The following is a 23,787-nucleotide window of genomic DNA, read 5'->3' as shown; positions in this document are numbered from 1 at the left end:
CCAGGAGCCAGGTGCTTCTTCCTGGTCTCCCACGCGGGTGCAGGGGCCAAGGACCTGGGCCATCCTCCACTGCCTTCCCAGGCCGTAGAAGAGAGCTGGCCTGGAAGAGGAGCAACTGGGACAGAATCCAGCACCCTGACCAGGACTAGAACCTGGGGTGCCAGCACCACAGGTGGAGGATTAGCCTAGTGAGCAGCAGTGCTGCTTCAAACCCTTCCCTCTCTTATCCTAAAAATATTTATTGTGTTTATGATTCACTACTCAAGATGACTAGAAATCTTGTTAGAAGTCCTGCTGAGAAAAAAATGAATGAAATTATTCTTCAGTAACATTTCTATGCCTCAAGGAAGTTAGTTTGTGATCTGCTGAAGTAACTATATCTTAATGGTTTCTGAAAAAGCAGCAGGGTATTTATCCAGCCTATCATATCACTAAATATCTTTACCAGTGTAGGGTTTCTGGCCACAAACAGCTCAACTTAAACCCCCTAAAATGATTGTTTAATTTGTTATTGATGTCAATGATCTCTTCAATTTAAGTAAGGAAAGACTTAAGAGGGATCATTTTCATTCATTCAACTATTTTAAAATATGAATCTTTTTTATATAATTTTTTCAGATACTTTATTGAATGTAGAACTCTTACAGTTTTTTTTTATTTGACAGGTAGAGTTATAGACAGTGAGAGGTAGAGACAGAGAGAAAGGTCTTCCTTCCGTTGGTTCACTCCCCAAATGGCTGCTATGGCCGGCGCTGTGCCAATCCGAAGCCAGGAGCCAGGTGCTTCTTCCTGGTCTCCCATGCGTGCGCAGGGCCCAAGCACTTGGGCCATCCTCCACTGCCCTCCCTGGCCACAGCAGAGAGCTGGACTGGAAGAGGAGCAACCGGGACTAGAACCCGGCGCCCATATGGGATGCCAGCGCCACAGGCAGAGGATTAACCAAGTGAACCATGGTGTCGGCCCCAAAATATGAATATTTTCAAGTGTAGGGCAATGGAGTGAATGAAAAACAAGTTCAAGACTTGAAATGAGGACTGGCTTTAGCTTGTATAAGAATTTCTTAAGTTACAGAGTCATGACCATTTCCTTCTGGGATGTAATAATCAACTGCCTGAGTATTATTATTTGAAGTAGATTTTCAGAACTAGTAAGTTGTTAGAATTTTCATAAGGTTGTAGTGTTTGAAATGATCTATGTAGCCATTCAGTCTGAATTACTCTTTTAACAGATGAGGATATAGAAACTCATAGAAACCTAGAATTAAGGTCGTTTAATTTTAAATTTGCACTAGAATACCTTTTACACAGTGCTTACATATTTTATATATTAATTATTCAGTAAACATGTTAAAATTATCCACAATGTGTAATAGTATACACAAAAAAATGGTTGGGACGTACAAAAATGATTATAATCATTGTTCTATGTGAATTTATGAATAGGAAAGATAAGACTCAAATTAAAAAGCAAAATGATTCCTATAAAATATTTAACACAATGCCTGGCTTTGAAATCTAAAGTACAAGTTAACCAAATAATGACAATAATGTACAATACAATGTGCTAAGTATCTTGTCCATGGTACCAATACTGTATTTTTTTAAAATTTGAAAATAAAATTCTGGTGTTCTTGTGGATGTTGATGTAACCTAGATAAATTATTCTATATGGCCAGTAGTCTTTTCACACTGTTTATACAAAATCATAACACATTTGCATTTTAAGCAGTGCTTCCTGGCTCTATATACTGTGCAATATCCTTCTTTTGCACCTCCTCCAATGAAACACCATGTCTTTTTCTGAATTAAGCATGAGATTTTCTACAAACATTTCAAAATGTTCTCCTCTACCTGAAGCTTATTACTTCCTAATCTAGCTTATTGTCCCTTTATTTCATCCTGGCAATTTACAGGTACTTTGGCATCTGGCTACCGTTAGTCCTATATATGCTCTGCCCAGTACTTGAGCAGCATTACAGTATTTTATAGCATTATAGTGCAAGTAGGGGTATATTCAGAGATCAAACAAGGGATAGGGATTGTCTGAAGTGAGTTTAAAGGACTAATCTTGAGTCTTTAACACCGAGGGTGGGGGGTAAAAAGAACATGGCACATGTGAATAGCATTTTCCAAGTGTAATTCTGAAGCTGTGTTAACAGATTGAATTGAAAATTAATGGAGAAAATTAACCAGGAAGGACTCCAAGGCAGAAAGAACAAACATTATTGCAATTATCATGAGAGTTTTATCTGGGAGGGGGGGTACAATATGTTTTAGTAATTCCTAACAATATAAGTGTTGTCAAAGATGTATTCTTTATTGTTCTACAGAAATAAATGATCCTTTTATCTTGTTGCTTCACTCTGAATTGAGAAACCATATGGTTTTGAACAAAGTTCATCGCTCTTTGAAAAATGATACTTACTGAAAGTAAAGTAAAAATCTCAAGTTAAAAAACAAATTATTTTATAGCAATATATTATCTTCTTGGGTTTAGAATGTTTTCATCTTTCAAGTTCTGAGTTGTAAGATTTCAATAATAAGATTAGTAGGAGTTTCTCCATATTCTTTACCCCATCTTATGTAACAAAGTTTATATTTATACCCTTAGGAAGTAATTCACTTAATCTCTGGTTTCTGTGTCCTGTATTTTTTTTTTTTTGACAGGCAAAGTGGACAGTGAGAGAGAGAGAGAGAGAGAGAGGTCTTCCTTTTTGCCGTTGGTTCACCCTCCAATGGCCGCCGCGGCCGGCGCATCATGCTGATCCAAAGCCAGGAGCCAGGTGCTTCTCCTGGTCTCCCATGGGGTGCAGGGCCCAAGCACTTAGGCCATCCTCCACTGCACTCCCGGGCCATAGCAGAGAGCTGGCCTGGAAGAGGGGCAACCGGAACAGAATCCGGCGCCCTGACCAGGACTAGAACCCGGTGTGCTGGCGCCGCAGGTGGAGGATTAGCCTATTGAGCCACGGCGCTGGCCCTTATTTGTTTATAACAAAAAGGTAACTCTAAGGGATCCTTATAGAGACAACACCTACTACAATAATCTAACTTCAGAGTTGTGGAAACTGAGGCCCAAGTTAAGCATATGATGGAGCATTTCTTCTTCATTCATCCAGAGTGACAGAGTAGGAAAGAGAGAAATCGATGTTGTCCACTCCATAAATTGGAGAACTATATTTTCCCCCTGGAATCGCCTTCTTCTGTTTAAAAAAAAAAACTTTTGAATTGCTTTAGGGAAGTATCGTAAAATATGTTTATTAGCACACAATCCTGTGTCAGAAGTACACTAGACCCTTAACAAACACTTGATGAATGCCTTAATTCTTTTTTTTTCTTTTTTCTTTTTATTTGACAGATAGAGTGAGATAGTGAGGGAGAGAGACAGAGAGAAAGGTCTTCCTTCCGTTGGTTCACCCCCTAAATGGCCACTACGGCCAGCACGCTGCGCCGATCCAAAGCCAGGAGCCAGGTGCTTCTTTCTGGTCTCCCACGCGGGTGCAGGGCCCAAACACTTGGGCCATCCTCCACTGCCTTCCTGGGCCACAGCAGAGAGCTGGACTGGAAGAGGAGCAACCGGGACTAGAACCTGGCGCCCATATGGGATGTCGGCACTGCAGGTAGAGGATTAACCAAGTAAGCCATGGCGCCGGCCCCCAAAATGCCTTAATTCTTATAATTTTTTTTATTTACATTCATTTTAGAGTTGAATAACTTGATAGATAAATATGCTAAGCAAATTTTGTAGATTTACTTACAAAAAATTAGAAAATTGGCTAAGCTTTGGCAGAAGTCAAAAAAAATTTAGACAAACAGGTATCTGATGTTATCCAATGACCAAAGTTATCCAAAGAAAGGAAGGTCATAATCATTTAACTAATGAGTCTGAATTTGCTAATTTAAATAATAATTTGGAGAAGAGCCATTGTATCAATGAGTAAGTTATCTTTTCAGCTTATAATTTTATTATACATCATAATTTATTATATAATTGCAGAGTGATTATTTTAAGCAGATATAGTAGTAAGAAAGAACTAGAGAAATAAGTCTATAAGAAGCTCATTTCTGTTTTCTTAACTAGAGGTTTTAAAAAGCATTTGTTAGAAAGACAGCAGATCTTTCTTGTCTTACTTCTACCAAGAACAAAGTCATCAAATTCTCTCTGAATCAATTTAAGATGAATATTACATTTGAAAAATATAAAACATGGACCCATTAGTCCTCGGCAAGTCAGTGGCTAAAAAAAAAATTCTAAAACAATCTACCTCCAAGACACAAAGCATTAATTTAGACAGTTTAACATAAAAACCCTTAATAGATTCATGATCCTATCACTGAAAGCAATTCATTATAGTAACCTCTGATTTCCTCTAGCATTATCGAAGTGAGCTAATGTGAGGGGACTTTAAAAGTTCATGGAAAAACTGAATTGAATTGAATTGAAAAATAAGCTTATTTTGGTGCAAAAGAATTGGAACTCTATGCATTAGGAGGGGCATTTTTAAAAGTTCATAAAAATGAAGATTATGGAAACACTATGTGTGAATTTCAAAATTTTGTACCCAAATAATCTTATCTTTTAATTCCATTTTACAAAAATGTTTTGAAGTACTCCCTTAAAGCTCTTTTTTAAAAAAAATTTATTTGCTGCATAGACATTTGGGAATTATTGTAAAAAGAAAGGGTTCTGTTTCACTCTGAGCCACTTATTTTTTGCAAGTTTACATTCACAAAATGAATGTAAACCTTTGAGTTCACTAATATAAGCCCAAATAACAAGGGGATTCTACAGCCAGAATATGAAACTGATTGTAAACATTGATTATATCTTCACCTGACATGCATATGAGCAATATAATAGTCTCTGTCATATAATGGTATATATATATATATATATATATATATATATTATTTTTTTTGACAGTCAGAGTGGACAGTGAGAGAGACAGAGAGACAGAGAGAAAGGTCTTCCTTTTTGCCGTTGGTTCACCCTCCAATGGCCGCTGCGGCCGGCGCATCATGCTGATCCAAAGCCAGGAGCCAGGTGCTTCTCCTGGTCTCCCATGGGGTGCAGGGCCCAAGCACTTGGGCTATCCTCCACTGCACTCCCGGGCCATAGCAGAGAGCTGGCCTGGAAGACGGGCAACCAGGACAGAATCCGGCGCCCCAACTGGGACTAGAACCCGGTGTGCTGGCGCCGCAAGGCGGAGGATTAGCCTATTGAGCCGCAGCACCGGCTATAATGGTATATTTTTACATAAAAACAGCTTTTGCAAAGGGGTCTTCAAAAATTCATGAAAATGCATATTGAAAAAAACTATGCATGGTTTTAATTTTGTTGCACCAAAATAAGCTTACCTTTTAATTCTATTCTCCACAAACTTTTTGAAGTACCCTTATGTGGGCTAGTCAGCAAAAGCTTTGTGCAAGTGGGGAGGCTTGACCAGACCCTGAAGACCAGGTAGAACTTACATAGCTTTATGAAGGGGATTTACAAACAACAACATGGGGCTTCTCTAATTTTATTCTAGTATTTTTATCAATAAAATATTTTGAAAGGCAAATAATAATTTTTGTGTCATTTTAGAATAGAAGTAATATGTGGAAAGAATTGGTTTGATTTTCAATTTTTTTAGAAAAACAATTTTTAAGTGTACAGAACTTTCTGCAAGTATATATTTTATATCCTGCATTAATTTTAAACTATTGTATTCTGATATGGTCTTTCTCATATCATTAAACCGAAAAACCCAGATTATTACTCTTTTACAGTACCTATTTTCCAAGTCATAGTTATCAAGTTTCTTTTCTTGATACTACTGTGAAAAAGTAATGCATGGCAAATGGGATCATCCAATACTTTGAACCTCTCTGATACATCATAAATGATTTTTAATGATCGTTTTTTTCCCCTCAGTCTCAGACTACCAGGTCTTGAATTTTCTTGTTTGAATTTCAAATAGGCAAACTTATATGAAGGATACTTTAATAAGTATGGAAATAGAATTTTAAGATAAGTTTATTTTGGTGCAAAAAATTTTTTGAAATTCATGCACAGGATGAGTTTTCCAAAAGTTCTCAAAAAAACACATTTGAAGACACTGTATGTATTTCAAAAATTTTTCCGTGGACTTTTTGAAGCACTGTTATGTAAATGACCAAATATGAATGACATTCGTTGTGGTGTCCTATATAGTACAATCCACGCATGCTTAACTGTCCAACTCATTTTAGTCACACTTGCCACTGTGCAGTCATCTCTTCCTATAGTAGCACTAGTTCCCTAATTTCATTTGTCTTTATATCATCTCTATAATTCCTCTCAGCTTCTTGTCCCTCAGTCTGTCAACATTAACAGGACTTTCTCATTTGTTCTACTGCTTTATTGGTACTTGAATCTCCAGATGAAATGTTACAGATCTGTCTTTGGCTTTTCCTAGCAGCATATTAGTGGTTAATGCACGTTGTCAGTAACAACATCCTTACATCCACATGCAAATCTGTGCTGTCCAAAGACTAGTGGCAGCAGTAGGATAGAAAAATAGCCAACTCCTAAACAGAGGCAACAAAGCTAACATTGTAATGGCATGGCCTCTGGAGTCTAAACAACCTGATTTCAAGCTTGGTTTTATTTGTTTAGTTTGAGCAGATTATTTAACCTTTGTGTGGCTCACTTTTGCCATCTGCAAACTGTGGATAACAATAGTACCTTTTCATGGGGTTGTTGTGAGGCTTACATGTGTAAATACATGTAAACATCTTAGAGATGTGTAGTGTATAATTTCCTAAAAAATAATGGCTACTATTGCTGTCTTTTATTCCTCTCTTTGTTTGCTAACTTGGGCAAGTCTTCTTGATTTGATTATAGGAAACTGTACTTGAAAAGCATTGAGTGAGTCTTGATTCCTGAGATAAAATGGAAGATATCTTGAGTTTAAAATGCACTTGCAAAAATGATTTGAACATTGTGGCATTTACTTATAGGCATTTAATAATGACTTTAAAGAAGACATCATTTTTAAAATAAAAATGGAATGATAAAGGGAACCCTAGCCGATTTGTTCAATGCTCCTATTGTGTAGCCATTAGCTGACATTGTTTTGAACTTCAATGATATTTAGTTTTAATTTTTCATTGTTTTATGCAGCCCACCCCAACACCCTGTCATTAATGCTAATCCACTTTTGAATGGTCATCTTTTCTGCCTTATTTCTCATCAAGCTAATTCATCATCTTTAGAAAGCCACATTTGCTACTCACTTTTGTTCTTCCTGGGCTTAGCTTATCACCTTGTATGGTAGTTTAGGTTGTCCCTAAGTTACCTTGAGCTCACTTTCTATGTTCTGCTTTCTCTACTTTTAACTCCTTTGATCAGAAATGTATTCCCTTTATTGCTCATCAGAAGATATGTTGTTTGGACAGTCACCTAGTTCTGAATAACACAAACATGTGTAGGCATTTTGGGTAGACAAAGTGGCCATTGCTGATCACCTATATGATTCAACATTCTTTCCATGTGCCCATTTAAATTTGATATTGGAGGGAGATATATGGTTGAGAATGGAATGGGGGACAGGTTAATTAGAACATTTAATGACTCTGAAGGAAAATTTGATTATTTTAATAAATAACTTGAAATGTATTAGTGAGACTATAACTTGCTAAACTACAAATCACTTCATTTTCTCTTAGCATTTTAATTTTTCATTCATAGTTTAAAACTAGAGAATCAGAAAAATAGGAGTGAAAGCATTAAGTGTTTTGTTCCAAATCCTCAATGTTGTCATTTCATGATCAAAATGAATATCAATGTCTTTAAGGAAATACTTAAAAAATCATTGGTGTGTATTTCTTTGCATGTCAAAATTTTCTCTGGCATACCAAAATTTTTGGCTGAATTATAATGGTTGGTGTATCTTTTCTCTTCTCTTCTCTCAAAAGCCTAAAGATGGATTTGCCACATAAAGGTACCAGAATTCTAAATAAGCATATCAACAATATAGGTTGTGACTGTATGTTCAGCCAAATTCAAACTCAAGCAACTGAGTACCCTTGAATGAAGAATGAAATTGGAGAAATTTAACATACACATTTCCTTAGCCTCTAATTTTCTCTGTCAAGTGTGAAGTGTGCAAGTAAGGTTACTGGGAGTGGAATAGAGCAATTGAGAAGAGCAGAGCAACTGCAGAATACATGTCAAGGAATATAAAAGAGGGAACTAAGGATTTGTAAAAGGATTGCTGAGCACTATTGAGGGCTTAGCTGAGACTGGAGACAATAATGCGTAGTGCTGGTGTTCTCCAGCAATGCTCAGCAATCAAAAGGAGAAAAAAGTACAGTAACTATAAATGTGGAAGAGCTTTAGGTGGGGATAGTGGAAAGGCATTGAGGTAAAAAGTGTGCATTTTGGATAATGATGAGAAATACTGAGAAGACTGACATAAGAGTAAGACTAAAAAAAATATGAAGTGAAGCCAAGAGGGGGCATTATAACTGGAAGAATTTTTTGAAGAGAACGCGGATCTTGATGAGGTATGTAAATTTAAATTTTAGAAATTAATGCATTTTAGGAATGGGTATTGGTTTGTAGCTGAAGACAATGGATAAGAAAATGTCCAGGGGCCAGTGCTGTGGCACAGTGGGTTAAAGCCACAGCATCCCATATGGGCACTGGTTTGAGTCCCTGCTGCTCACTTCTGATCCAGCTCTCTGCTAATGTGCCTGGGAAAGCAGCAGAAGATTGCCCAAGTCCTTGGGCCCCTGCACCCATGTGGGAGACTCGGAAGAAGGTCCTGGCTCCTGGCTTTGGATCAGCTCAGCTCCAGCCACTGTGACCATTTGGGGAGTAAACTAGCAGATGGAAGACTCTCTCTCTCTCTCTCTCTTTCTCTCTCTCTCTCCACCTCTCTCTGTAAATCTTTCAAATAAATAAAATAAATCTTTACAAAAAAAAAAAAGAAACTGTCCAGGAATTATGTACCTTTGCAGATACTGAAGTCTCCAGAGGATGGCAAGATAAAATGTGATCACTAAGAAACAGCCAGGCGACCAAAATTTCAGTGAAGGCATAGACAATTGAGACATGAAAGAAATGTTGTAATTGTGTAAACTTCAAAAAAGTATTGCTTGAATAAAAGTAAAAGAGACATATTTCAGTGACTTGGAAGTTTAAAAAATATGGAACAAGGAGATCTTCAACCATAACTTTGAGCCTTCATATACAGGGAGGAGTAACAAGATTTATAAAGTAAGGAAGGGTAAAAGAAAAGAATGAACTCACTCCATTCAAACAATCTTTCAGGAACTAGGGAATCTTCTTCTCTGGGAAGAAAAAAACCCAGATTTTGATTAAGGCAATGCAGTGAAGAAAATCTTCAAAGAAAAAGCTGAGAGTCCCTTCTTGCTAGCACTTCATTGTTGAATGGATCATTCTGTAGTAGAAGAGATGGTCTGTATCTGCACTATCCATTAAGCAGCCACTAGCCCCATGTGGCTAGTGAGGAAGCTAAAATATGGTCCATGAAACTGAGAAACTGAATTTATAATTTTATTCCATTGTTTAGACTTAAATATCCACATTGGACTGATGGTTGATAAAATGCATAATGCAGTTCTGGAGACTTTTTGAAACTGTCAAAAGAGTGATGCTTATTTAATAGTAACATGTTACCCCTCCAAGTGAGTATTTGTATTCAAAGGAGACAGTGATTAAGATTAAAAAAAAAAAAAGAAAATTCCTGAATGTAGAATTTCAAGTACCACAGAAATCCCATGAAGGTTCTGGTAGGGGATCAAGAGGCCTTTCTAGTGCTTCTCAAATTCTACCATGTAAGTGGTCATCTCTGAATAAAGTTAACCCTAGTTAACAAGACTGACTATATCAAAAGCCAACTACGTGTGCAATGCTCTAATAAGCAACTATCATAGGAAACTGCAGATGGCACAATCTTAGCCATAGCTGAGAGGAAGAATGAATAGATAAAATGAAGTAGAGATGCTGCAAAGAAAGGAGACAAAAACAGATTCTGGCTCATATGCATCCTATTTAAAATCCTGCTTTCAATGTCATTTGTGTATTAACAGTCAGAAGTGGTTGCCAAATGTTGTTGGAGGTGAGCATTAATATTAAATCTGCTAGTGACTGGCTAATTGATGACACAACGTAATCATTTGGTTGGTTCCAATGTTATTTGTCTAAAATGGAGATTATTAGGTTATTTTGCAGTATTGCTTTTGAGATGTTTTGAAGAATGGCAGTGGTGAAGAGATCAATTGAATATTCATTAGGCTGAGGGTCAGTGGTTTCTTTCTGAAGTTCAATAGTACAATATGTAGATAAGAAAATATAGGTATGCTGTAATGGTAACAAATAAATAATATTGATTTGTGCAATAATTAAAAATTTTTCAAACTGCTTAATACTTGTCTATTTCAGAACAAGTGGGGTTAATATATGAATATTTGATATGTGGGGGATTTAAAATGTTCAGGGAAACCAGAAACTTTTTGAAACTGCCTTGTATTATATTACTATATAATATTAATCTCATGTTATGATTCAATTGTCCTAGTTTGCTCTCAGCTACACAGCTTATTAGTAGGATATAATTTAGCATTTTTTCCACTGGACAATGCTAAACTTTGCCTGATGCTGAACTCAAAATCATCTCAATCCAAGCGCCATACATCCTCATTCTGTGTGTTACTCCACTTTACTATAAAAGTGAGACAGTGAGAAGCTCTTTAATGATACTGGCTAAATAGTCTGCAGCTTCAGGAGCCATTAGAACCTGAGACTTAATTATTTTCCAGTGGTCTCAGCAAACTGCAGCTTTCTTCAATCTCAAGCCTTGAACAATTTACTAGGAGCAGCTGAGGATACTTAATGTTGGTTACTGATAATCTTTCCTGAAAATCTTGTTTTCATGTTTATGTTTCTGATAGTTGGAGAGGAATGACTTCGACTTGAAAGAAAAAAATGGAACAGTAAAATAATTGAGATTGACTCACACTTCAGATTATTATTCAGATTTAGGTATTTACTAGCTAAATGAAGAAATATTCCTAAATGATTAAATTCCAAGTCATAGCAATAACTCTGCAAATCTAATAGAATTTTAGAATTTATTTCCAGAGGAGAAAAGTACTACAGTATATATAAACTGCAGAGGGTGAGACAGCCTTGTTCTTTAAGACCTTAAAATTTTACATGACATTAAAAACATTAAGCTTTTTAGATTTTATTTTACTGCTAAAAACATAAATGTTCTTACCAAGTGGCCTTGAAAGCACATACATTTCTTATTGCCTTGCCTTAAATTAATGAGAATATCTGGAGGGGGAAAATCCAATGGTACCAATATAATGGGAGATAGCATCTTTCCCATTCATAGGCTTGCTATGAAGTCTATGTGAAATCACACACAGACACAATTATATATATATATATATATATATATATATATATATATATATATGTATATATATATATATGTCCTGGATCCACGCCTTGCAAAAATATCAACTCTCACCTTTCTTCCCATGAATTCATACTATACCAAAGCCTGTTATGTATCTGAAAAAGTTATCATATGATCCATGACAATTTTAGATGGAGATAAATCTTAAGAAACTATAGGGAGGGTTAATAACCTTTCTGGATTATGCAGATAGAAAATCACTGTGAGTGTTGGTTTAAGCATCCCAAATCCTACCTTGACATTGCAACCACAAGCCTTATCCACCTTCTGATGTCAGGACTCGCATTGGGCTTGTTGCCGTAGATAGAAGCTATTAGGAAAGAAATCATTTGGATGAAATACATATTTTCTTCCCTCCCCAGGAGGATCAGAAGAACATATTTATAGAATGAAAAATGTAATTAAATATCTTATAACTTACTTCCCTCCAATACAGGAAAAATGAATTCCCATGGGGCTGAGTGAGGGGATTGGAGTGGGAGATGGAGTTCTGTAGATGATTCCTAAATAGCAAGGTGCCAAGGAAATTATACTCTTCTGAAAGGACAATATTCTGTGTGATTTAAATACTGCAAAAGCGGCACAATGATCATGGTAGAAATAATTTTCTGTGGGATGTGTGGGTTGGCCGTTTTCATGGTCTACATACACGTAGCCAACTACAGTAACACTTGATTTCTACTGCATTCACATTTTCATTTGTCTGAATGGGTGATGATATATAGGAAAATTTCATAATGAAAAATTGAAACTCTGGAACCCAAATGTCTTTTTGCACCACTGTGTATGTGAGGACACAATTGTTGGCCAACCGAGGAGCTCAGAGGTTACTCGCTGCTCACCGTCTCCCCCACCAGCCCATTTTAGTCCAGTTCTATTCCTCCCTGGAGAGTTTCCCTGGGTTAGCCTGCCTAAAAGGTATGTGGTAAGGGGCATATGCACTTAAGAGGCTCAGCAATAGGAGGCTTCCTTGGATGGGACTTGTATTGGTAAATATTAATGAAGAAACTGTGCTGTACTGGCAGTGATTCTCGACCAGACTAGATCTCTTCTAACTGCCGGATGTCGCAAGCTGAATTTGAGTTGGGGAGCGCTGTCGCCTAAAATAAAGGGGTTTCGAACACGATGCAAAGTGCTTGTCATCTCAGGTCGCATACTACCAACAGTAAGCAAAGGGCAAAGGGCACGGCGCAGAAAAGAAACAGACACAAAGACAAGTTTTTCAATGACGAACTTTATGTGGCATCAGGAACGGCAACCTGTTCTCACGTTTAGCAATTCCGATGGACGCTGTTAAGACTGCTTGTCAGGTTAACCTGAATAACGGGACTGGAATAAGAGGCAGCGCTGGAGACTTTTCCGTAATCCTTTTCAAAATACAAAACTGTCACCAAATGACTTAGGTAAGCTAATAATAAAAAGGCTGCTTGGATGCCTTATTTATACTCTCCTTTTAAACTTACGTGACCATCAGCAGCAGCGCTGTTCACATTCAGCCAACAGCTGTTAACACAAGACACAGATCCGCAGTATCTATCTCCCCAGAGTAATGGGTGTTCACTGAGACCCGCCGAAAATTAGGGTCGATTATCAATGAGAATATAAAAAAGGATCCCCCCCCCACCTTGCTCCCACTGTCCCAAGCCCTACTTCCTGTTCCACTTGCCCGCAATCCAATTGCTTAAGAACGTAGTACGTACCCCAACCCAGCTGCACCTTCCGCAGCCCAACCCAGCGACACCCGCTTTCAGTCTCCCTCCTCTCACTGCCCCTCCCTCACTTCTTGAGGCCCCCACCTACGCCACCGCTACTCTCTCCGCTTCCCAGGCGCTGGGTTCTCCAGACCCTGCCTCCATCCAGACTTCAATCTCGAGTCCCAGCTCCCAATCTCCTTGGAGGCTCGGGAACGCCTCCCGTGAAACCTAAGCTCTTCTCTCCTTCTAGAGACCCCAGTTTCCCCGGGATCTGCGCGTTCGGAGTCCCTCCCCACCCCCTTCACCCTCGCCCGGGTCAGTGCGGTCCTGCAGGCTGCAACCATCCGGGACTTGTCCCCGCTCCCCACTCCATCCCTGGCCTAAATCATTAAGGTCTTGGCTAGTCATGCAGCCGGGGCTCCGACTTACCACTAGCGTCCGGGAGGAAGACCAGGCAGCGGTCGCCGCGGCGGCAGCTAGACGAGAAACGGACCCGGCTGCAATCGCCCAGCGGAGCCCGCGGCAGTCGGTGCGCTGCGCTGCGCTGCGCGCCGCAACCTCGCGCCTTGGCGGAGGCAGAGAAAGGGACGGAGGGAGCTCGGCGCGGTGGGAAGCGCCGGCGAGTCAACCTCCTTGGGCGACCCTGCGCCCCCGGCTGGGTTTGGCTCCTCTAGTTCCACTATCTCACTCCAGCTTAGTAACTGACAACCTCCAGCATCTCTGCACTAATCGCGTCTTCTTTCTTCTTCGATGGCCCCTAACTAACTACACTACGCTAAACGGACGAAGACCATCACACGAGCACCACGACGATCTCGACGACTCCGACAATGGTGTGCAGAAAGAAGGAGGAAAAGTTCATATGCAACCGGCAGGTAAGAGGCAGGCAGGCCAATGGAGTAGCCAAGGTTAGCAATCTGGCAGCTCCAAAGGCAGGATCGGGAAGATCAGTGCACCCGAGGAAGGAAGCGTCCTCGGCGAGCACCAGAGCGCCTACCCTGCGCTGGTGGAGCTGCACAGCGCTCTAGGGCCAAATGCGGGTTGAGGGGAGGAGCGAAGATCGACCAATCAGCGCTCAGTGTTACACTGCCCCGGGCCTGTTTGGACCGGTCTCTCAGTGCATCTGGAGCCAACTGGCAGGGGGCGCGAGACCTCTTTGAGGGATGGTGATGGGGCTCGCGATTAACTTGATTCATGAGGCCTGGAGACTGGGGGCAACCTGGGTCAACAATGGAACGGGATGTTGGGAATGGGAAGGTTCATTCAAGATTGTACCCTCAAATATTCAAAGAACATTTCTCTCTCTCTCTCTCTCTCCACACACATACACCCCTGCACATTCCAATTCAAAAAACATGATTCCTAACTCTTGCAAATTTCACCACGCTTTGAAACTCGAGGGTCTCTGCTAGTCTCCTGCCCCTTTCTCCATCTGTAGCAACTGAGGCAGTCACCGGATCACACATATCTAGTGTGCAAAGGCCACAACCCTGTTATCAGGTCTGCTTCCCCACCCTTGCCCCCAAGCCCAAATGCAAAAGGAGAAAGGAAAGCCTTTGGCCTTTGTCATCCCCTAGAAGTCACAGTTCGATTCCCTTCTTGACCCCACAAGCCTCGCTTAAACGCTCAGAAAGACACCTTGAAGGTAGTTCCTTTGGGTTTCTGAGGGGACTGACTCTATCTGTCCTATACAGAACCCCGAGGCCCACAGCCAGGTGACTGCTGTGAGGGCTGTCAAGACACAGTCAAGCCACGGTTAAGGCAGCAAGGAAAGAAGTGAGGCAGGATAGCTCCCTTTGGCAACTGCCGGGATGCTAAGCTGCAACCCAGCCGACAGAGCTCTTCACAGGCTCCCAGGCGCCGCCTGGCAGGTGCCTCCGGTGTCCCCGCTGTAGCGCAGAGATGATCAGGCCACCTTGGCCAAGATGCCTCTGAGGCACCAAGACCAAGTTTATAGTGGAGATGCTCCCAACCGAGAAGGGCAGACTAGATTTCGCCTAAGAGGGAATCGAAGAGGGAGGACAGGTCTCGGGTCTCCACCGAGGTTCCACCCCACAGCAGCGAGGACCGCGGGTGCAAGTGCGGACTGGCTCCCTGCCGGTGGAAGACAGCTGAACAAAAGCACGAGATCTTGGTCTCAGCTACTTGGGTTCTGAGAGTAGAGTAGCGATTATATATAGATGAGGTTACCAGAAGGTGGTGCAGCGGCTCCGGCTCGGAGGAGGCAACCTGGCAGAACGCCGAAGGCAAGGGAGCGGGCCCGCTGCTTTAGGGACTAAGTTTGCACCAGAAGCCCATAGTTAGGGATGCAGGATGAGGTGGGAAGAATAAGGGTCGGCTCTTTACCAGAGTGCCCTAGAACCGGTCATTTCTCTTCTTTGCCTCCATTTCCAGATTGGTAAAAACAACTCTGCGGTCTGTATAGGGGCATTTGGGAATCCCGCATCCTTTCATCTTCTGAATTCAGACACTTTGCAAGGCTTTGAAATTTAATTTGGCAGTGAACATACTGTCCACACCCAAGTTCTGTTTCGTAAGCAACAACCCATGGCGGTTTTCTTGAGGCATCTGTTGAATGCTACTGCAGGACGCCGCACAGGTGGCAGCGCCAGCGCTGCCAAGTCCACCGAGTGCACCACGCTCACATCTTTACAACTGCTTTGGTGGCGAAGAGTAATTTGGAAATATGAAGGGAAAACGTAGGTCTTCTCTTTGAATAATTAAGTACTCATCTTTAAAAGCCCCCATCCCCACGAATCTGGACTGCTCATTCTGCCTCATCTGGCGGGACTTATATTGCTTTTCTTTTCTTTTCTTTTCTTTTTCTTTTTTTTTTTTGGAGCCAAAGATATTTGTGTTCCTTAAAAAAAAATGTAAATGTAAGACCTTGCAATATATTCGCTAAAGCAAAATTGGCTCTGCCGAACCCAGAGCTGAAGACAGCGTCCTCTGAAACCTTAGCCGCTCGGGGGAGAACCGGCTTGGAGAGACTGAACACAATACCACAATTATGAGGATGACAGTGATAGTGCTGATAATAATGATTACTACACATAATCGTAAACGTTATCAATACCATAAATGTTTGGAATATCTGTAACATATCTCGATCTTTAGGCTGTTTTTCCCTTCTCCCTGGGAAAGGCAAAAATGCTGAGAGGGACCAGGGGTGAAGGGTACTCCGTGCTCCAGAAGATTCTGAGTGCAGCACAAAGTTAGCAAGCCAGGCAGCGTGGTGAAGCGCTCCTGGGCTTCGGAGTTCAGCGAGACACAGGCAGACAAGTTCGCCTTTGAGTGGCGCTCGCCGAGCAGCCCGGAGTGGATCAGATTGAACACGAGCGGGCGGCAGCCGGGCTTGCAGTGCCAGATTCTGCCGAGAGCACTGGGTCCACTTTCCTGGCGTTTCCCACGCGCACTGCCTCTTTGGGTTTTCTAGGCTGCGCTTGACCGAGCATGAGAGGGTCTGACAGGTTTCGAGGGTCTCAGCAACAGCAAACCGGAGAATATGGTGTAAAAAGGAGAAATTTAGGGTGCGCCTTAAAACTGGGATAGCAAACTCTCAACAAGTACGTGCCGGCGCGCGCTGTCTTAGCCAGAGAGGTTTTCTGGAACCTCCTACCTAAAAAGGTCTGGGGAATCAGCAGAGGGTTTGTCCTGCTTCCCCCTCCCCCCTCGGATCTATGGAAGTTGTGTCTGGACAAGAGAAGTCACTCTCAGTGAACTGCTCGGATTTCATGAAAATCCTCCGTGCCCCCCAGAACAGTTTCCAAATCCTCGACCCGGTTTCTATGAAGATGGACATACTTTTATCACTCTTCACCCGGGGATTGCCTCCTACCTCAAATACCTATGTACCTTTCCAAAGCTATTGACTTAGAAATTCATGAAGGAATGAAAGATGGTTGTTAGTAAGTAGAAGAAAAGTTCCTTATCTTTGGAAACTTTGGGCGCTTTCTCATAAGTAATAGAAACCAACTGGAAAAGGTTTACTTCTCTACTCCTTTTTTCTCTCTTCAACAGTTACCCATTTTAGCCCATCCCCAAAATACTACAGACTGAGATTTAAAGGTGAGTGACATGATTCTAGCAAAATAGTCCAAGGCAGGTTTTTTACAAATCAAAAAGAAGTACACAATATAACTGGAGATTTTTTTTCTTGATGACCACTTGACATAAATGCAAAACATTTAATTAATCCTTCTAGCTATATTTTCTGTTGCTGTTTTGAAGCAAATCCTGATAGCCAGAGATTTCTTGTTGGTCATGATATAATTTTATCAAATTATATTTTCATTATTTCCTACTTTTGCCTTTTGCTTAATGGAAAAAAAAAAACCCTCAACATCAGATCCATAATGCCCATCATTGAAACATGGAATTCTTTAGATAAATGTTATGGCATTTAACACAATTACATACTGCTCCTTAAGCAGGGTCATTGAATGGGAAAACTACCTTAGATATAGATAGCTCATTATGCATGGAGTGTTTTAAAATTCGGTGGGATTATTTTTAATGAAAATCAAAGCCGTGGAAGCCTGTGTGCTGTGAAGGAAGGCAGGGGGCAGTCTCTGATCATGTCAGTCTTTCTTCAAGTACAACATCTTTTTGGAAAGATACCCTATTTTAGGGAAAAACAATAATGAAGTCTAGTTCTCTGAAACCCTCATTGATGGGAGGAGAAGGAAACTGAAAGTCTTTTAGGAAGAGTTGAAAGGTCCCAACATTTATTTTTGCCACTTCTCAGAAAAAAAAAATATCATGATTAAAAAAGTGTGTGTTTTTGTGGGGCAATACACTTTATTGACTTTAATTTTATCTGATATTTTTCTAGTAGTTATGTATCTATTTGTGTGGCTTCTGGTAACCAAATATATATTTAAAATATAAAATACGCATGCAACTTTGAGATTGGGGTAGGATATAGTGTTCTCATCAGAGAGGAGACAGAGTTAGGAGTTACTTTGATGCTGGTTCTTTAGAAGCACAGTCTTGAAGCACATTCATTTGAAGATGAGTGCGTTTTGTATTACAGGCATGCATCTCACTCTTTTGGCTTAGGATGAGAAAATGGCGATTAGGAACTTTTGTTTAAAGTAAAGTGGAAAGAGCTAGCCAATCATGATTTCTTTCAGACCTGACTTAAGACAACTAGATCGCTGAAGCCTGGCAGTCTTGGTTACTTGTGCATCTTCTTCTGACTCTCAGACCATTTTGATTTCTACTCCCTACTCCTGGAGTAATTGGAGCTTTTGTCATACAACCAGACATTTGATATTGAGCAATAAAGGAATGAGCTTTGTTTTCTTGATCTGTAAATCAATACCATTCCATTATGGGGGTACTTCAAAAAGTTCATAGAAAATGGAATTAAAAGATAAGTTTATTTTGGTTCACAAACATTTTGAAATCCACACACACAAGGGATCTTCAAAATTTTCATGGAAAATCTGCACAAAGGCTATGCACAGATTTCAAGTTTTTTTGCACCAAAATGACATCTTTCCTTTCCAATTTTCCACAATCATCTTGAAGCGCCCTGGTATCTTAAATGAGGGCATATTATAGTGCATTGCTATCTAATTCCTTTAAAAAAAAAGAATCATCTTAACTAGAGACATCTCAGTGGCAAGCATTTAACTGTATCCTTTTCTTCATCTCCTTTTTTCTCACCTATTCTAATTCTAGTTACAAGAATATAAACAACAATGATAATTGTTGACACAAAAGAGGTTAGAATGAAAGGTCAAGGATGGCAGAACTGGTAAAAGCTGAATTTTTACAATGACCTGAATACAAATATAGAAGGTATTTTACCAAATTGGGCCATCATTCAAAGAGATCATGACAGTTTGAATTGACCAAGATGAAATTTAATAGGGAGAAGTCGGAAATGCTGAATTTGAGTGTGAAACTTCTCTGCACAAATTTAGTTCACGGAAGCTGGACATGTTTGATGGAAAAATACTTACAGATTTTAGTTAGCACCAATATCAACAAGTTCTTAATGTGATATGGTTGCCAGGAAACCTGATTTTATCTTGGGCTTTTAGAACTTTCATAGAAAGAGTGAGAATGCAATTGGGCTCTGGTTTGGTGTTTCCAGGCACATACTTTAAGAATGACATCAGAAGACTGGAGCTCATTCACAAGAATGTTCAGGTCAGTAGGATGCTGGACTCATTTTATGAGAGGAACTATATGTTTGTATCTGCTGGGAGACGGGTCTCTTGGGACTTAGATTGTTTGAAGGATTTTCTTCAGAAAAAGGGATTTTATTTGCTTCCCAAAATCATTTATTCACATCTTCATTGTATCGTCCCCTCAGTGCCCAGCACAGTGTCTCACACAAGCAAAATATTTAATAAATATTTGTGAATTGAAGGAAACCACACACACAAGAGAATGAAACTGGAATTAGTGGTGGAGCGCCACGTTTCTGGCTCTATAAGAGGGTTTTATGGGGTTCAGAACTGTCCAAAAGTGGAACAAGTTGTTCCTAGAGGTAGTGAGTTCTCCCATACCAGGACATTCAACCCTTTAGAGGTTTTATCACTTAGTCAGAATGTTACAGAGGAAAGTCATGTGTGAAGGAAGGCAGAAAATACATGGAAAATGAATGAAGGTTAAAGCTCTTTCCAACCCTAAATCTTGCAGAATCCACAAATCTGTCTCACTCCAGTTTTAGGGAATAAAAGAGAATATTGTACTTTCTGAGAAAGAAAGGCAAAGGAAGTTATGCACTGCAGACTGGCCATAGATTCAGCTTTGTTGTAGGAAAGAAACAGCCTCCTAGCAAGTCCACCATGGTAAAATATGCTTTGGAAAGGTTATGATCATGAAATCAATCGTATTATACTGGGATACTATCATCCTTTAAAAGTCTAGAAAACTATATGAATGTAATCAAATAAAACTATCATGGTATGATTAAAATATATAAATTAAATGGAATATTACTATGATGCTTTTGATAAACAAATTGAATCTTAGCTTTAAACAAAAGGAGAGTTATTTTTTTTTTCATCTTCTAAAAATTTATTTATTTGACAGAGTTACAGACAGTGAGAGAGAGAGACAGAGAGAAAGGTCCTCTCTCCACTGGCTCACTGCCCAAATGGCCGTCAACGGTTGGAACTGTGTTGATCCGAAGCCAGAGGATCCAGGAGCCTCCTCCAGGTCTCTCATGCGGGTGCAGGGGCCCAAGCACCTGGGCCATCCTCCACTGCCATCCCAGGCCACAGCAGAGAGCTGGACTGGAAGAGGAGCAACCAGGACTAGAACCAGTGCCCATATGGGAAGCCAGCGTCTCAGGCGGAGGATCAACCCAGTGCGCCACGGCACCAGCCCTGAGAGTTAGTTTTTGATCAACATGTATAATGCGTTTGTGGATGGACTTCAATGTTTTCTAACATTTCTCCCTAAGAATCTTGAGGTTTTCTTTTTTTTTTTTCCCTTAAGTTTGAATGATAAAGGGAGACAGATAAAGAGGGAGAGGGAGATCTTTAATCTCCTGATTCATTCTCCTAATGTTCCTAACAGCCAGGGATGGGGCAAGCCTACATCAGGAGTCAGGAACTCTTTCAGCGTCTTCCATGTGGGTGGCAGGGACCCAAGTACTTGAGGCATCATCTGCTGCTTCCTGGGGTGTGCATTTGTAAGCAGCTGGACTGGAAGAGAAGGAGGGCACTCTGACTTGTGCTGCAGGAATCTCAAGGCGTGACTTAAGCCATTGTGCCACAATGCCTACCTCAAGACTTAAGATTCGCATAAAGGCAATTTTCACTATGAACTGGCATAGAGATGAAATTGAAGCACACCTAGGAATAATGTTTAGGGCAACTTCTTCTGTTTCCCTATTAATCATTTTATGTAACTTAACAAGTTGGGTCGAATTTCAGGCTAACTACCATACTAAGGAAGCCTTTGAAAGCAATTCTGATTATACTAATATTTTTCAGAAGTGATATAATTCACCAAGATATAAATGAAACATGCTCAGATCAAGCTCAAGAGTTTTGAAAATGTATACCTCATCATGCAACCTTTGTATAACCAACTAACCTGCTTCTGTTTATTTGAGTGTTCTTTTATTCTTGTCCCAAGAGTTATTATTTATTGTTAGTTCAGTACTGCTAGATTATTTTTTTCAAAATTAGAATTTAAATTAACATTCAAAAAATATTTCCTGGAACTCAATAAATAATTTTATCACCACATAAAGCTGTATTACAAGTGAGGACACTTGCTCGGTATAATGTAAAGTTAAGCTTAGTTCAGAGAGCTGTTGTTCCTTGATTTCCCTGAGGCTGTGATGAACACACAGCACATTAAATAGACACATTCAGTAATTTGAATACACACAGGAGCCAAGCACACATCTCAAAGGTGGGAAAGAGCTCTTTAAGCTTGAATTTGTAATTCAAAGAGGGAAAACAAAACTTGAGTTTTAAAATCCCCTTTGAATGTTATTAACAGTTGCCTTACAGTTGGGATAAGAAAGATAAAAGGGAATCTAGTTTATCATTAATGTGTGCAATATGGAGCCCTTTCCTCCCAAAATATCCATTGAGAACTTCCAGCGTTTTTGAAGAAGATAAGTCTTCCTCCTTTGTGTATATTTATTAGACAAGAATATGATTTTTGAAGCCCACATTAGACTGCAAGATGCTATGCTACTGAAAAACATTGAATATAACATTTTAAGCAATAACCAGTTTCACTACAGAACTCATGCAACTATGTTATTTTTTTCTTGGCTTGTTATCTATACCTTCCTTAATAAGCAACACACTCAACTGAGTTGAACTAACCCATCTGGATAATGTGGCTTACTAATTCCATATCCTATTTTCTAATTCATCCATAGTATCAAATTTACCATAGGGGCTTTAGCAAACTCTTAACATCTGCCATCTCTTTACCATAATGTATACTGGAAGATACTAGATTTAGCACAGCACTCCAAAGCCAGTGATTAAAAATATCCTATCACCACTACCACCACCAATGGCATCATCTTTTTCATCATCATCAGGAAGCTGGCCAACAGAAATCACTCAGTCGTTTAATAAGCACCAATCATTTGCTTTGTTATGGGGACTTAGTTTTCTTTATCACATATTGTTTTTGCCTTGTCCTATCATAACCTACTTACATAGTATTAAGACCTGCATCATTCCACTACCCAAATGCTTCTGTCTACTCCTCCCCCCACCAACCCTATTATCAAATGCTTAACTTGTCAGTTTATCACCTTCTGGTAGATCAATGAAAATAGAGCAGGTGGAAGGATACTTTTACACTTATTCTATCTATCATCAATAACCTATTAACCTCACTTATTTTACAAATGTTTGTATCAGGCTTCATTGATAAATATAAAGCATTCTTTGCCACAAATTGTAACATGATAACAACAAAAATGAGGATTTTCTGCTTACTAACAAAATGGAAGTTTCCACACAGTTCAAAAGCTGAGACAATCCAAGTTCATTCAAGATGATGTTTTGAAATCAAGTGAGCGAAACTAAAGCCAAAAAACCTTCTTATACAAGTATAGAAATCCTTCATTCTAAGTAGAGCTTAACTTGAAGCAAAAGTGAGTGCAGCAATGACTAGATGCCTATTGAATAATAGTCCTGGAGTAGAATTAACTGAGTTAAAGTTTAATTTCTGGCTTTTGATTTTGAATTGATATTATTTGCTTGCTTATGCATATTCTAGTCATCAGTAGGAAAATGTTAGTAAATCTTCTACTAGGTTGTCTTGTAGTGGAGAGTCATGAATACTTATATTGTGAGGAGATCATGAACTCAACCTTGTCAGCCTTCTATTTGGCCAGCAATTTTTTTAAGAAGCCGAATTTAGTACTACAATGGAAAGTGATTGAAAATGCTCTATGCTAACCCAGGCAATATGATATACAACTTGAATAGGGAGAATATGAAAGAGGTCACAGGTTTAGCTTAAGAGCCTTTCCACTGGATTGCATTCTGAATGGATAGGGCACACTGCTTCAGCTATGAACCCTCTTTGGAGGTGACAGAGAAAACAACAGGACAAGGAGACCCCACAGGCACAACCCAGGATCTACCTGGATGCCCAAACACATGGTGGCATATTCTTGTCTTCATTCAACAGTGGGAAGTGCAGGATGATCTCTAGGCACTTGCCATTCACAGTCATCACAACAGACTCAGAGTTGCCCCTGTTGAGGGTTTTGGTGGCCCTACTGATTCCTTTTCAAAGCTGCTTGTAGTGACATGGCTGCTAAACAAGGTTCAGTAGTTTTTTGGTGAGGTGGGCATCTGTGAGGGAAACAGGCCTTTGGATTGACATTAACCTGAGTCATGGCTATGGCTGCACAGGCTCACTACCTCTCAAGAATGCAGATGATGTCCGAGGAGGCAGAAAGCCATAAATGCCCTTTAAAGTCTGATATTCTAGTTCCATGGAAGGCTTTATGTTACGATTTTTGACTCCGATGAACACAGTCGGGACATAACATATTGTCCTGCAGGTGTGGGGGTGGGAAATGGCACACCAGAAGCAAAAAGAGTGCATTGGCTCTCTTTGTTCTCCTCTCGGGAACCCAGACTTGTCTTGCATGAAACT

General features: G+C 40.0%; 1 pseudogene; it reads right to left on the bottom strand.

Annotated features, from left to right (window-relative positions):
* Positions 1 to 23,138: 23,138 nt before the first annotated feature.
* LOC133752613 (NHP2-like protein 1) lies at positions 23,139 to 23,524 on the bottom strand (annotated as a pseudogene).
* Positions 23,525 to 23,787: the final 263 nt, after the last annotated feature.

This window comes from Lepus europaeus, chromosome X (genome assembly GCF_033115175.1).
Source record: "Lepus europaeus isolate LE1 chromosome X, mLepTim1.pri, whole genome shotgun sequence".
In the NCBI taxonomy this organism is placed as follows: domain Eukaryota; kingdom Metazoa; phylum Chordata; class Mammalia; order Lagomorpha; family Leporidae; genus Lepus; species Lepus europaeus.
The sequence above is the reverse complement of the archived record's forward strand: the minus strand, read 5'-3'. Positions and strand labels throughout refer to the sequence as shown.